We start from the raw sequence: 16,719 nt of genomic DNA on the forward strand, positions 1-16,719 counted from the left end.
TTTCTGGAGCAACATGAGTTTCCTGAAACTTGGGAAACTGACCGGGGGAGTGGAGGTGACTTTGAGCAGCAGATCAGGTGGGGATTTAAATTTGTCACTGTCCCATCTGAATAAAACCTCACTTATTGCAGCTGCTGTCTCAGTTCCCCTGGGAAATGTTTGACGGAGATTTCTAGTGTGGGAATAGCATTCTTTATTTTCTGATTTGGAGATGTCGGTGTTGGACTGGGGTGTACAAAGTTAAAAATCACACAGCACCAGGTTATAGTCCAACAGGTTTAATTGGAAGCACACTAGCTTTCGGAGCGTCGCTCCTTCATCAGGTGATTGTGGAGGGCTCGATCGTAACAGAATTTATAGCAAAAATTTACAGTGTGATGTAATTGAAATTAAACATTGAAAAATTGATTGTCTGTTAAGCCTTTCATCTATTAGAATACAGTGATAGTTTCACTTCTTTCATCTGCAAATCACAAAACTTTTTTTTAGTTGCATTCTCAGGTTAGCATTAACAATGGTGATAGCTAGACAATATGTTGAAAGTATTAGCCCCCTGTGTGCTCTGTCTGTGACCTGATGCTTAGATTGATTCGAATCTAAAAAGTCAGATAACGGAGTTTTACATGAATTCATGCAGTTTTTGAGCAAAGTACAATGTAACCCTGAAAGTACAAATTCACCCCACAAAATATATGTGTGCATGTGGGTCTTTGTCTGTCTGTGTGTGTCTGTCTGTCTGTCTGGGGTGGGGGTTGTGAGTGTGAGAAAGGGTATGTGTGTGTGTAGTGAGTGCAGAGTGTCTTAAGTCTGTGAGGGGGTGCATGTGTGAGTGTGGGAGTGTGTGTGTCTGTAAGGGTGTATGTGGGTGTCTGTGTGTGCGTCTGTGTATATGTGTGTCTCTGTGTGTGTGTGTGTGTGTGTGTGTGTGTGTAGAGGAGTATCTGTGTGTGTGTGTGTATAGTACAATGGTGGTCACCTGTAATGTGACATGAACCCAAGGTCCAGGTTGAGGCCCTCCCTATGGGTACCGAACTTAGCTATCAGCCTCTGCTCAACCAGTTTTCTCTGCTGCCTGTCCCGAAGTTCACCTTGGAGGATGGTCACCCGAAGGTCCAAGGCCGAACGTCCTGGATCACTGAAGTGTTCCCCAACTGGGAGGGAACACTCCTCTCTATTGATTGTTGTGCGGTGCCCATTCATCTGTTGTCGTCGTCTTTGCTCGGTTTCCCCAATGTACCATGCCTCCGGGCATCCTTGTCTGCAACGTATAAGACAGACAGCGTTGGCTGAGTCACATGAGGACCTGCCATGTACAAAGTGGGAGGTGTCCCCACGCGTAATGGTGGTATCTATGTCCACACTCTGACATGTTTTGCAGCACCTACCGCGACAGGGTTGTATGGAGTTGTCCTGAGAGATGGGCACGATGGGACGTACTGGTGTGTTGGCTTTGTCCCATCGTGGCGGCCAATGGGATCCTATGTGAGAATCTCTCCGGCTATGTGGAAGGCATCTTGAAACCTATTGTACAGGGGACCTCCAGCTTCAGTTGCGATACTACGGATTTCTTACAGAAACTCAGCACCCATAGACCAGTCGAACTGGGAACATTCCTCTTCACAATGGACGTTTCTGTACTCTACACCAGCATCCCCCACAAGGATGGCATCGCGGCAACAGCCTCAGTACTCAACACCAACAACTGCCAGTCTCCAAACACCATCGCACAACTCATCTGCTTTATCCTCGATCATAACGTCTTCACCTTTGACAACCAATTCTTCATCCAGACACATGGAACAGCCATGGGGACCAAGTTTGCAGCCCAATATGCCAACACTTTTATGCACAGGTTCGAACAAGATTTCTTCTCTATGAATGATCTCCAACCAACATTGCACACCAGGTACATTGATGACATTTTCTTCCTCTGGACCCACGGCGAGGAGTCACTAATAAAACTACACAGTCACACCAACAAGTTTCATCCCACCATCAAACTCACCATGGACTACTCTCGACTGTCTGTCTCATTCTTGGACACGTGCGTCTCCATCAAGGACGGACACCTCAGCACCACGCTCTACCGCAAACCCACAGACAACCTCACAATGCTACACTTCTCCAGCTTCCACACAAAACATATTAAAACAGCTATCCCCTATGGACAAGCCCTATGCATACACCAGATCTGTTCAGATGAGGAGAAATGTGACGGACACATGGAAGTAGTCCGGGGTGCCCTCACAAGAACGGGGTATGATGCTCAACTCATCGACTGCCAGTTCCAATGTGCCACAACAAGGAACCATAATGACCTCAGGAGACAGACACGTCCTGCAACCGACAGGGTGCTCGTCGTTGTTCAGTATTTCCCAGGAGCTGAAAAATTATGCCATGTTCTTCGTGACCTGTAACACATTATCAATGAGGATGAGTATCTCACGAAGACCTTCCCCACACCTCCACTACTTGCCTCTAAATAACCGCCAAACCTCAATCAGATCATTGTTCGTAGCAAGCTGTCCAGCTCTCAGGGCAACTTCCCATACAACTCTGCCACAGTAGGCGCTGCAAGACATAGATAGCACCATTACGCGTGGGGACACTTCCCACCTTGTACATGTCATGTACTCATGTGACTCATTCCTGATGAAGGGCTTTTGCCCGAAACGTCGAATTTCCTGTTCCTTGGATGCTGCCTGACCTGCTGCGCTTTAACCAGCAACACATTTTCAGCTCTGATCTCCAGCATCTGCAGATCTCACTTTTTACTCAAAGATTTTAACCTACTGCGAATCCTCTTGCAAGGATGCCTTCCTTGAAGAAGCTCTCTTCCTCCCTCTACAAGGATTTCAGTGAGTCTCTCTCTCACTGCACCCCCCAGGTCATCTCCTCTGCACAGAAGCTCTTCAGCCACATTCTCAAACAGACTCGCTACCACAGCCACATCTCCTTCCTCAGCACCTGCCTACGGAACCGACTGATCCCGCACGGACTCCGGACTACATTCCAACCAACAAAATTTGGACCCAATCAGGACAACCTGTACCTACAACGAATCCAAAGCCTCCAGCAACAGACCTCCCTCCGGATCCTCCGCTCCACCCTTGCAGCCATGCGTCGCTACCTACATTCCCTGCAGTCAGCCCTACCCCAGCTCAGGACAACACTCTCACAAACTTGCAAAGGACCTCTACTGTTCTTCGTCTACAGAAGAATCCATACACTCAACAAACAGTTCTTCCTAGCCATATCAGAAATTAAAGACAGTAAGTACCGAAAACTTTCATGTACTTACTCCCACACTCGTGGTTCCTCAAAATGTCATTCCTGATGAAGGGCTTTTGCCGGAAACGTTGAATTTCCTGTTCCTTGGATGCTCCCTGACCTGCTGCGCTTTAACCAGCAACACATTTTCAGCTCATGTGACTCAGCCAACGTTGTCTATCTTATACGTTGCAGGCAAGGATGCCCAGAAGCATGGTACATTGGGGAAACCGAGCAAAGACTACGACAACAGATGAATGGGCACCGCACAACAATCAACAGACAGGAGTGTTCCGTCCCAGTTGGGGAGGCTTCAGTGGTCCAGGACATTTGGCCTCAGACCTTCGGATGACCATCCTCCAAGGTGAACTTCGGGACAGGCAGCAGAGAAAAGTGGTTGAGCAGAGGCTGATAGCTAAGTTCGGTACCCATAGGGAGGGCCTCAACCGGGACCTAGGGTTCATGTCACATTACAGGTGACCACCATTGCGCCATACACACACAGATACTCCTACGCACATGCGCTCTCATACACACACAGGCACTCCTATACACATGGACACACATACACACAGACACCCCCACACACCCTTACAGAGACACACACTCCCACACTCACACATGCACCCCCTCACAGACTTAAGACACTCTGCACTCACTACAGACACACACATACACTTTCACACACTCACAACCCCCAACCCAGAAAGACAGACACATACAGATAGACAAAAACACACATGCACACATATATTTTGTTGGATGAATTTGTATTTGCAGGGTCACATTGTACTTTGCACAAAAACTGCTTGCATTCATGTAGAACTCCATTATCTCACTTTTTAGATTAGAATCAATCTAAACATCATGGCATAGACAGAGAACACAGGGGGCCAACACCTTCAACATATTCTCTAGCTATCACCATTTTTAACCATTGTTGAGAGTGCAACTTTTTAAAAAAAGATTTTGTGATTTACAGATGAAAGAAGTTAAACTATCACAGTATTCTGACAGATGGAAGACTTAACAGACAATCAATTATTCAATGTATAATTTCAGTAACGTCACACTGTAAATTTTTGCTATAAATTCTGTTACGATCGAGCCCTCCACTACCACCTGATGAAGGAGCAACGCTCCAAAAGCTAGTGTGCTTCCAATTAAACCTGTTGGACTATAACCTGGTGTTGTGTGAGTTTTAGCTTCCATCTTCAGAGGCTTTCAAACTGACAGCATTACTGTGATTGTGCATCCTTGGATGTGTTTGACAGCAGATCAGAAGTGGAAGACCCAGAGTATCCAAGGCAACTGAGAGCTGAGTACAGGATTAAGGATAGGATTCTTGGCAGTGTGGAGGAACAGAGGGATCTTGGTGTGCAGTTACGTAGATCCCTTAAAATGGCCACCCAAGTGGATAGGGTTGTTAAGAAAGCATATGTGTTTTGGCTTTCATTAACAGGGGTATTGAGTTTAAGAGTCGTGAGATCTTGTTGCAGCTCTATAAAACTTTGGTTAGACCGCACTTGGAATACTGCATCCAGTTCTGGTCGCCCTATTATAGGAAACGTGTGGATGCTTTGGAGAGGGTTCAGAGGAGGTTTAACAGGATGCTGCCTGGACTGGAGGGCTTATCTTATGAGGAGAGGTTGACTGAGCTCGGACTTTTTTCATTGGAGAAAAGGAAGAGAAGAGGGGACCTAATTGAGGTATACAAGATAATGAGAGGCATAGATAGAGTCGATAGCCAGAGACTATTTCCCAGGGCAGAAATGACTAACACGAGGGGTCATAGTTTTAAGCTGGTTGGAGGAAAGTATAGAGGGGATGTCAGAGGCGGGTTCTTTACACAGAGAGTTGTGAGAGCATGGAATGCGTTGCCAGCAGCAGTTGTAGAGGCAGGGTCATTGGGGACATTTAAGAGACTCCTAGACATGCATATGGTCTCAGAAATTTGAGGGTGCATACATGAGGATCAGTGGTCGGCACAACATCGTGGGCTGAAGGGCCTGTTCTGTGCTGTACTGTTCTATGTTCTATGTTCTAACTATGACATATAGTTGTGGAATCAGCACAGCACAGGGCTGGGTGGATCCATGCGGAAGGGTAAGGAAAGAAAGACAGGGAATATTTTTGGCAGTAAAGTTTTTATGACTTCTACAAGGATCATCACACAACAGAAGATTCATGTGGAGGACAAATTCTTCAAATGTGAGGTTCAAATATGGATGACTTTGTTTAATGATTAGTCTTCCTGGCAGATACACACAAGAGAGGAGCCCTTCAAATGTGACGTGCGTGATAAATCGTTCATGTGGTCATCTCACTTTCACATACATAAATGCATTCACATCAGAGAGAAACTGTTCAGGTGTTGTGTTCATGGTCCTCCATCCTCTGTGAATACTTTTGCCTTAAACAGGAGAGAAAGCTTTCACATAAAGGTGAGGTGAATAATAAGGGCTTTCCACAGTTATTGGGCCTGTTCAATCGCTGGCTCATTCACAAAGGAAAAAGCCATCAAATGTGAGGTGTGTGACTGAGCCTTCACACAGTCATCAATGCTCATGAAACACTGACAATGACACACTGAGGAGAAACTGTTTAGGCAGGAGCTGTGTGAGAAAGCCTTTACCAACTTGTCAAAGCCCTTGGTCCAAGAAAGAAAACAATCAAGTGTGACCTTTATGATGAAGTTTTCCTGAAATCTCAGCAACGTATATAACACCAACAGATTCACAGAGTGGAGAATCCTGTCAGATGTGAGGAATGTGACAAGGCTTTCATAAGTTAATGTATCTCTTTGTCTGATACCTCCTCATCTATCAAATGCAGGGGAACAACTCTGTCAAGGTGAGTTCAGTGATAAAGCCTTGGCAGTGTTACATCTTAAGTATTAATTTACGGAACATCAGTAAATGTACATGGGAGATAAACCTTTCTCGTGTGATGTGTGTCAGGACCATTTCACCTCCTTTTCCACCTCCCATCATGCACCAATGTCTCCACATTGACCTGGAACTGGATCACCTGCTTCCTTTGCACTGGAAGTTGTTTGTTTACCCTCCAGTGCTCACACAGCTCACTAGAACAGATTGATTCTGCACACAGACTTTACATATGTAGCACAAACAAATTCAACTAATTTCTGACTAATACAAGATTATATTTGCATGCATTGGAGGCATTGGGAGGGTTTGATACCTGAATGGATCACGGTTTAACTTCAGCAGGAAGACCTCAGACTGTGGTCTTTCCCCGCTGCGTCCTCGGTGTGTCAGCTACCCCAAGCTTTAGTGTATCCCTCAGCACGTAGTCCTGGACCTTGGAATGTACCAGTGTGCAACACTTGGTTAAGGTCAACTCCTTGCTCTGGAAGACCAACATTAAGCATTTCTTTCCTTTAATTTCAAAAATATGCTTTATTCATTGAAAAAATCTTCATATACATCGTCACTAAAGCAATTTGATTTTGCAGTTATTGCACATGGAGAACAAATAAATCCAATGCAGTTTTTACTTATACATGACTATATGTACATACATTTGAGGCACCGGAATGTTCTGCCAACTGAATGGACCCCTATTTGACTTTGGAGAGAGACATTAGATGGTGATCTTTCCCCAATGTGCCTTGGCAACAACTGCCCCAAGCTTTTGTCTGCCCCTGGACCTTCGAATGTATCAGCCTGCAACACTCAGTTGAGGTCAACTCCTTGCTCATTAAGACCAACAAATTTCAGACAAACCAAAGAGCACCTTTCTATGAGTTGATGGTTCTCCAGACACAGCTGATATTTGTTTCGGTGTGTATCTGAGTCTTGCGTCACAGAGCTGCTCAGGACGAATCACAACAAAAAGACACTGAGAAGCATTTACTAGTCAGAGAGTGTGGTAGAGACTAGTTAGAGGGAGGTGGTCACACTGGAGCTTCAGTCAAGTTGATGGGTGACCAGCAGGAGAGGCAAACAGGTTGTGCAGGAGTCTCTTGTAGCTATTCCCCTCCCTAACAGGTATACCGTTTTGGGTATTGTTGTAGGGGGAAGTGTGTCTCAGGGAAGTATAACAGCAGCAGCCAGGCGAGTGGCACCATAAGCGGCTCTGCTGTAGAGCAACGTCATGCAAGATGCAAGTGAGCAAAAGTGTTTGGAGACTTGCTAGTTAGGAACACAGACAGGCATTTCTGTGGCCGCGTCTGAGACTCCAGGATGGTGTGTTACCTCCCTGGTGCCAGGGTCCAGGATGTCTCTGAGTAGTTACACAGAATTCTTAAGGGAGAGGGTGAGCAACCAGAGGTCATTGTGCACATTGGCACCAATGACATAGAGAAAGAGGGATGAGATCCTGCAGAATGAATACAGGGAGTTGGGAAAGAAGCCAAAGAGCAGGACCTTGAGGGTAGTAATCTCTGGGCCATGCACCAGTGAGGCAAGGAGTAGAAAAGAGGACATATGAATGCGTGGCTAAGGAGTAGTTCAGGGGACAGGGTTTCTGGTTTTTGGATAATTGGGACCTAATCTGGGGAAGGGGTGACCTGTACAGAAGGGATAGGATGCACTTGAACTGGAGGGGAACCAATATCCTCGCAGGGAAGTGCGCTAGTGCTACTTGGGAGTGTTTAAACTAGACTAGCAGCATATAGGGACCCAAAGCAGCAGGTCAGCAAGTGGAAGAATAGAGGGGAAGGTAGATGCTAAGTGAATCAGAAAGAAAATACGGACAGAATCAGGTAGTTGAACACCATGGCACGAATGGGCTGAGGTGTGTTTATTCCAATGCACAAAGTAATATGGGTTAGGCAGATGAGTTTAGAGCCTGGATCAGTACATGGGACAATGATGTTGTGGTCATTAAAGAGACTTGGTAGAGAGAAGGACAGGACTGGCTGTTCAATTGTCCTGGTTTTCATTGATTTAGATGAGATAGAGAGGAGGGTCAAAGGAGTTGTATTACTTAGCGGCGAGTATGTTCCATCTGTACTCAGAGAGGACATGCTGGAGGGCTCATGCACTGAGACAATATGGGTAGAGCTCAAAAATAAGATAGGTGCAATCCATCTGATTGGATTATAATCCAAGCCCCCCCAACAGCCACCGAGTCATTGAGGAGCAAATATAGAGACAGATTATGAAAAGTTGCAATAAAAACAGAGTTGTCACAGGCAGTGACTTTAACTTCCCAATATTGACTGAGACTCCTTGAAGCAAGAGGCTCAGATGGGACGGAATTTGTTAAGTGCATCCAAGAGGGTTTCTTGGAACAGTATGTGGACAGTCCAACTGGAGGAGGGACCAAAGTGGACCTTGTATTGGCTAATGAGCCTGGCCAGGTGACTGACCTTGCATTGGAATAGCATTTTGGAAACAGTGATCACAACTCCTTAAGTTGTACGTTGGCTATAAAAAAGGATAAATCAGGACCCTGTGGCAAGGAACTAAATAGTTGGAGGGCAAATTACATCAGTCCATTATTAGGCAGGAGCTAGGGAGTCTTAATTGGGAGGAACTGTTATCAGGCAAGTCCACATTTGACATGTGGGATTGTTAAAAGACCTGCTGGGGAGAGTTCAAGACCAGCATGTTCCAGTAAGGAGAAAGGATGAGGATGGCAAGGTAAGGAATCCTTGGCGAATGAGGGAGGTTGTGAATTTAGCCAAAAGGAGAAAATACGTACATGTAATATTCAGGAAGGTAAAACCACAGAGAGCCCATGAAGAATATAAGGAAGATAGGAAGGAACTCAAGCAGGGAATTAGGAGAGCAAAAAGGGGCCATGAAATGACCTTGGCAAGTAGGGTTGAAGAGAATCCCTAGGCATTCTATAGATACATTAAAAACAACAGCATATCTAGGGAGAAAGTCGGACCACTCAAGGATAAAGGAGGGAACTTGTGCTTGGAGGCAGAGGATGTGGATGTGATCCAAAATGAGTAATTTGCATCAGTATTCACTCGGGAAGGATATGGAGGATAGTGAGATTTGTGTAGAGCATGCCAATAAACTAGAGTATTTTGAGGTCAAGCAAGACCTGGTGTTAGATCTCCTGAAGAGCATGAGGATGATAAGTTCCTGGATCCCATTAGTGTCTACCCCAGGTTATTGAGACATGGAAGAAAGGACCTTGACCAAGATATTTGTATCCTTGCTAGCCACTGGAGAGTCCCGGAGGACTGGTGAGTAGTGAATATTGTTCCTCTAATCAAGAAGAAAAATAGGGATAATCCAGGAAATTGCAGACCGATGAGTCTCAGATCGGTGGTTAGGAAGCTATTGGAGTGAATCCTTAGGGATAGGATTAACACACAATTGGAAAAGCATGGCCTAATTAGGGCCAGTCAGCATGGTTTCTGCAGGACTGGTCATGTCTCACTAACTTGATTGAATTTTTCGAGGAGGTAACAAAAGTGAATGATGAGGATAGAGATGTTGTAAAAATAGACTCTAGTAAGGCTTTCAAGAAGACCCCTCATGATAAGCTCTTCCAGAATATTAAGGTCCATGGGATCCATGGTGACTTGGCCACAAAATTGGCTTGCCCTAGAAACAGAGGGAAGTGTTGGAAGAGTGTTCTTTCGGCTGGAGGTCTATGACTAGTGGCGTTCCGCAAGGATTTATACTGGGACCTCTACTGTTTGTGGAATATTTCATATATATATAATGACTGGGTTAGTAAGTTTGCAGATGCTACAAAGATCAGTGCAGTTGTGGGTTGTGTTGAAGCTTGTCAGTGGGCTATACATAAGTTGTGAATATGAGCAGGGAAATGGCAGATGGAGTTTAATCCATATAAGTGTGAGGTGCTGCACTTTGGGAGATCAAATGTTAAAGAAAAGTATACAGTCAATGGTAGGACTCTGAACAGCATTGACATTCAGAAGGCTCTTAGAGTTCAAGTCCATAGCTCCCTGAACTTGACCACACAAATAGATAGGATGGCTAATAAGGTGCATGACATGTTTGCCCTTATTGGTTGTGGAATTGAATATAAGAATCTGGATGTCATGTTGCAACTTTATAAGACTTTGGAGTATTGTGTTCAATTCTGGGGGCACATTGCAGGACGGATGTGGAGGCTCTGGAGACAGTGCAGAAGAGATTTACCAGAATGCTGCCTGGATTCGAGGGTATGAACGAGAAGACAAGGTTCCAAAAACTCAGATTGTTTTGGCTGGAGCAGTGAGGCTGAGGGGAGACTTGATAGAAGTCTGTAAAATTTTTCAATGATTGAGTCAGAATCGTTTTTTCCAGAGTTTAAATGTCTAATACTAGGGGACATGCATTTAAGGTAAGAAAGTGAAAATTCAGAGGAGACCTGCGGGGCAAGTGTTTAGAGATTAGTAGGGGTGGTGGTAGAGGCAGATGGTCATTTAAGAGACGTTTAGATATGCACATGAATATGCAAGGAATGAAGGGATTTGTACCAAGGGCAGGCAGAAGGAATTAGTTTCATTTGGCTTATGTTCAGCACGATAATGTGGGCCTGTGCTATACAGTTCTATGTTCTACGTGCTATGTTCTTTGTTCTATCACTCTCCAGGCTTCCTTTGCATTGGCACATTCCAGCATTTTTTAAATTTCAAAAATATATTTTATCTGTAAAATATATCTTTGTTTTTACATAGGCACAAACGCAGTTAGGTTCTGAACAGTAGCACATCAAGAAAACAAACGAAGTTTGAAGTCTGACTGTAGACAATAAACAAATCAAAGGCATCTCTTACTTGCACCAGACCAGACTATATTTCCATGTATTTGAGGCCCTGGGATAGTCTGATAACTGAATGGAGACCCACCCCCAATGCATTTGACTTTGGCACGTTGTCCTGGATCTTGGAATGTATGAGTTTGCAAAGGCATATTCCAGCTTTTTATTTATTTCAAAAATATACTTATTAATTTCAGAAAAAAGCTTTGCTTTTGTGAGAATGTACATATACAGTTCAGTTCTGTACAGTTGCACACAAAGTAAATAAACAAAATGCTAGATTTTGACTCTATCCAAAAAAAACAAAGACCTCTCTTACACACATATACATTTACATATATTTGAGGTACTAAGAAGGTCTGATAACTGATCGGACCCCCATTTATCTTCAGCAGGAGAACCGCAGACAGTGTCTGGATCAGTGGTGCTGGAAGAGCACTGCAGTTCAGGCAGCATCCAACGAGCAGTGAAATCAACGTTTCAGGCAAAAGCCCTTCATCAGGAATAAAGGCAGTGAGCTGGAAGCATGGAGAGATAAACTAGAGGGGGGTGGGGTGGGGAGAGAGTAGCATAGAGTACAATGGGTGAGTGGGGGAGGAGAGGAATGTGATAGGTCAGGGAGGAGAGGGTGGAGTGGATAGGTGGAAAAGAAGATAGGCAGGTTGGACCAGTCCGGACAAGTTATGGTGACAGTGCTCAGCTGGGAGTTTGAAACTAGGATGAGGTGGGGGAAGGGGAAATGAGGAAGCTGTTAAAGTCCACATTGATGCCCTGGGGTTGAAGTGTTCCGAGGCGGAAGATGAGGCGTTCTTCCTCCAGGCGTCTGGTGGTGAGGGAGCGGCGGTGAAGGAGGCCCAGGATCTCCATATCCTCAGCAGAGTGGGAGGGGGAATTGAAATGTTGGGCCACGGGGCGGTGTGGTTGATTGGTGCGGGTATCTCGGAGATGTTCCCTAAAGCGTTCTGCTGGGAGGCGCCCAGTCTCCCCATCTTTCCCCACAGTGCCTTGGTGAAGTTTCCCCAAGCTTTAGTGCATTCCCTCAGCACATTGTCCTTGACCTTGGAATGTGTCAGTCTGCAACACTCAGTCAGAGTCAAATCCTAATACTGGGAGACGAACAAGTTCTGGGCAGACCAGAGAGTGTCGTTCACTGAGCTGATGGTCATCCAGATGTAGTTGATGTTTGCCTTGATGTGTAACACACTGTAGAGTACAGAGTCCCTGGTCACAGTACTGCTCGGGATGAACCTCGACACAAACCGCTTCATCTTCCTCCAGATTTCCTTTGCAAAGGCACATTCCAGAAGGAGATGTGTGACAGTCCCAAAACTCACATAGCTCCTTTGTGGGCAGCATGTGGTGGTGCAGATCAACCATGGGTACATAATGGATCTCACAGGTACCGTCCTTCTCACCACCAGCCAAGCAATGTCTTGTTGCTTGTTAGAAGGGACTGGTAATGAAGCATTCTGCCAAATGACTTTCACAATCTGCTCAGGGAACCAAATAACAGGATCCACCCTCTCCTTTCCCTCAGGGTCTCAAGAACACTGCGTACTGATCATTTCCTGATGCATTTGTCTTTGCAAATTTCTCTATGAAGGACAGGTGTTAGGGAACATTCCAACTACTTGGAGCAATCCGCGGCGGTAAGGGCAGCCCCATCCTTCCCAACAGCAAGGACAGATCAAACCTCAATTTGAATTCGAATTAAAATTCCTACAGTGTGGAAACAGGCCCTTCAGCCCAACAAGTCCACACAAACCCTCCAAAGAGTAACCTGCCCAGACCAATTCCACTACCCTATATTTACGTTTGACTCATAACCTGCACTAAGGGCAATTTGGCAAAATCAATTCTTCTAACCTGCACATCTTTGGATTATGTGAGGAAACCAGAGCACGTGGAGGAAACTCACGCAGACACAGGGAGAATGTGCAAACTCCACACAGATAGTCGCCTGAGGCAGGAGTCAACGCTGGGTCGCTGATGCTGTGAGGCAGCAGTGCTAACCAGTGAGCCACCATGCTGCCCCAGTATGTAGTGACACTTGGTGTTTGCATGCTGAGGTTCTACGCACAGCTTGATGCAACCACATATAAAGGTGACCATCAGGATGAAGGCAACATTGGGTATGTTCTTACCCTCATTATCCAGAGTTTTGTACATGATTTCCCTATACACTCAGTCTATCTTAGGTTTCCAGATGAAATGGAAGATAGCATGGGTGAATCAAACAGTGCTGTTTCTGAGAGTGGGCCAGACCTGTGCTACGTACAACAACAGAGGGATTGCCTCACACCTGATGACAGGTTTTACCAACAATGGAGAGACAGCGTGCTCCCAAAGTACCAGTTTCTACTTCACTTTGGCAATGCGATCATCCCAAGATTTTATGAATGGCCTGGCCCCATAATCCCAGCACCTTCAGATAATCTGTCATGACGATGAAGGAAATGAAAGATTGGTTGGCCCAGTTCCCAAAGATCATGGCCTTGCTCTTGACTTGATTAACATTGGCTCCTGAGGCCAGTTCACTGTGTCTGCAGATGCTCATGAATCTGTCCTGACAGTGAATCAGAGCAGAAAAGGGCGAGGCTGTGACCTGCAGGCATCTGCTATCTGGAATAGTCACCCCTGAAGCTCACATCTTTTCTGACGTAATCAGCAATGGGCTGTTTTCAACAGAAACAGGGCAGGCTTCAGTGGGCAGCCATGCCTGACTCTGGATCTGATTGGGAAGCTTTCTGATTCCCACACATTTCATAGAATCATAGAATCCTTACAATATGGAAACAGGCCCTTTGGTCCGACAAGTCCACATCGACCTTTCAAAGAGTGTCCCACCCAGACACATTGCCCTACCCTATTATCCTATATTTACCCCTGACTAATGCACCTAACCTCCACATCCCTGAACATTATGGGCAATTTAGCATGGCCAACTCACCTAACCTGTACATCTTTAGACGGTGGGAGGAAACCGGAGCACGTGGAAGAAACCCACACAGACACGGGAAGAATGTGCAAACTCCACACAATCGCCTGAGGCTGGAATCGAACCCTGGCACTGTGAGGCAGCAGTGCTAACCACTGAGCCACCATGCCGCCCAATATTTATTGACTCTGTGCTAACAATGTTGGTGTATAACAATCAGATCCAATTATAGATTCTGTCCCCAAAGCCCATTTTGGAGAACATGCCCCACATGTATGATATCGTGTCAAAGGCCTTGGTGAGGCAGGCATTCTCTCTCTCACACACACACACACACACACACACAGTTATTACAGTAGTGTATGTCTCAATCCTCCTGTGAGAAACAAAGCTCACTCATTTGAATAATTTCAGTCCGAGACAAGATCTGAATCAGTAGTGTCATTTATTTTATTCTTGCAAGAGGGTGTGATGTCCACTGTCTACAAGGCAGGGACACACACATACACAAACAGTGAATTCAACTAATACACGATATTTATGTAATTTGGTTCCTTTTTTTATCCCATTTCTCCTCCCTGTTTACATCTTCCATTTCCCTAAGAATGGCACCCATTACTCCTGTTTATCTCTTGCCTTATCCGGCCTTGTCTGTGACAAAATCCTTATTTCTGGCCTCACCAGGCCGTTTGACCACATCCCGCTGTGGGTCATTTTTAGGTATATCCTTTCTTCACCATTATCTACTCCCTCCATCTGTACTTTCCCCAACCATACTGATCCTTATGATCTTTTAATTGGGGTTTGTTCCTGTGTTTCGGTAAAAGTGGGAAACAGATGCTTATAACTATTGCTTGTACAGGCATATCTGGCTTAACCTACATCCTCACAGCACCTTATCTATTTGTCTGCAACATCGGGCGGCACGGTGGCACAGTGGTTAGCACTGCTGCCTCACAGCGCCTGTAGACCCGGGTTCAATTCCCGACTCAGGCGACTGACTGTGTGGAGTTTGCACGTTCTCCCTGTGTCTGCGTGGGTTTCCTCCGGGTGCTCCGGTTTCCTCCCACAGTCCAAAGATGTGCGGGTCAGGTGAATTGGCCAAGCTAAATTGCCCGTAGTGTTAGGTAAGGGATAAATGTAGAGGTATGGGTGGGTTGCGGGTCGGTGTGGACTTGTTGGGCCGAAGGGCCTGTTTCCACACTGTAAGTCTAATCTACCATTGTTTTGCAGTCACGTTTCATTCTTGAATACAATTTTAGCTAATACAAAAACAATTATGTATTTCCTCCACATAATTTTCATTCTTGTTTACTCAGCTCTTAGTTGAAACAATTAACACTGGTGTGACTTCATATACCTTGCATAAGTAATTTTTTTAAATTTCAAAAATATACTTTATTCATAAAATAATTTGATGGTCTGTACAGTTGGTCATGCCATACATATGTAAACATTTACATTCACAGATCGGGATTTATCATTGTTATATACAGGTCTGTACATTTTTCAATCATATGCCCATATATTTAGCTGAGGCGTCAGCAGGGCCCAAATGACTGCATGGGCCCCCTGTTCTTCTTTTGGCGGGCAGATTGTCTTTCCCCACCGCGCCTTGGCGGCAGCTGCCCCAAGCTTCAGCGTGTCCCTCAGCACGTAGTCCTGGACCTTGGAATGTACCAGTCTGCAACACTCAGTCGGGGTCAACTCCTTCAGCTGGAAGATCAACAGGTTTCGGACCACCCAGAGAGCGACCTTCACCCATTGAATGATCCTCCAGGCACAGTTGATGTTCGCCTCAGTGTGCGTCCCGGGGAACAGGCCGTAGTGCACGGAGTCCCGCATCATGGTGCTGCTCGGGACGAACCTTGACAAACACCACTGCATTCTTCTCTAGACTTCCTCTGCATAGGCACATTCCAGAAGGAGGTGTGTGACAGTCTCATCTCCCCCGCAGCGTCTTCGAGGGCAGCGTGCGGTGCGGCTGAGAGTCCGGGTGTGCATAAAGGATATCACAGGCAGAGCCCTTCTCACCACCAGCCAAGCCATGTCTTGGTGCTTGTTGGAAAGTTCTGGCGATGACGCATTCTGCCAAATGGCTTTGACAGTCTGCTCAGGGAACCGCTCGATAGGATCCGCCCTCTCCTTTTCCCGAAGGGTCTCGAGGACACTACGTGCTGACCACTTCCTGATGGACTTGTGGTCAAAGGTGTTTTTCTTCATAAACTTCTCCACGAAGGACAGGTGGTACGGAACGGTCCAACTACTCGGAGCGTTCCGCGGCAGCGAGGCCAGGCCCATCCTTCACAACACCGGGGACAGGTAGAACCTCAGTACGTAGTGACACTTGGTGTTTGCGTACCGGGGATCCACGCACAGCTTGATGCAGCCACACACAAAGGTGGCCATCAGGGTGAGGGTGGCATTGGGTGTATTTTTTTCCCCCGTTTCCCAGATCTTTGTACAGCGAGTCCCTTCGGACCCAGTCCATCTTTGATTTCCATATAAATTGGAAGATGGCCCAGGTGACTGCAGGGACACAGGTTCTGGGAATAGGCCAGACCTGTGCCACGTATAATAGCAATGACAGTGCCTCACACCTGTTGACCAGGTTTTTTCCCGTGATGGAGAGCGACTGTAGCTTCCATCTGCCCAGTTTCTGCCTCACTTTACGGATACGCTCCTCCCAAGAGTTGGCGCACACCCCAGCCCCCCTGAACCAAGTACCCAGCACCTTCAGGTGGTCGGTCCTGACGGTGAAGGGGATCGAGGATTGGTCGGCCCAGTTCCTGAAGAGCATGGCCTCG

At 46.0% G+C, this 16,719-nt stretch overlaps 1 long non-coding RNA gene across 1 annotated transcript; it reads left to right on the forward strand.

Annotated features, from left to right (window-relative positions):
* The first annotated feature begins 2 nt into the window (after window positions 1-2).
* LOC132832491 (uncharacterized) lies at window positions 3-4,424 on the forward strand. Its single transcript, XR_009646953.1, has 3 exons — window positions 3-77; window positions 3,466-3,634; window positions 4,253-4,424. It is a non-coding gene; the product is annotated as an uncharacterized LOC132832491 (long non-coding RNA).
* Window positions 4,425-16,719: the final 12,295 nt, after the last annotated feature.

This window comes from Hemiscyllium ocellatum, chromosome 35 (assembly GCF_020745735.1).
Source record: "Hemiscyllium ocellatum isolate sHemOce1 chromosome 35, sHemOce1.pat.X.cur, whole genome shotgun sequence".
Classification (NCBI taxonomy): domain Eukaryota; kingdom Metazoa; phylum Chordata; class Chondrichthyes; order Orectolobiformes; family Hemiscylliidae; genus Hemiscyllium; species Hemiscyllium ocellatum.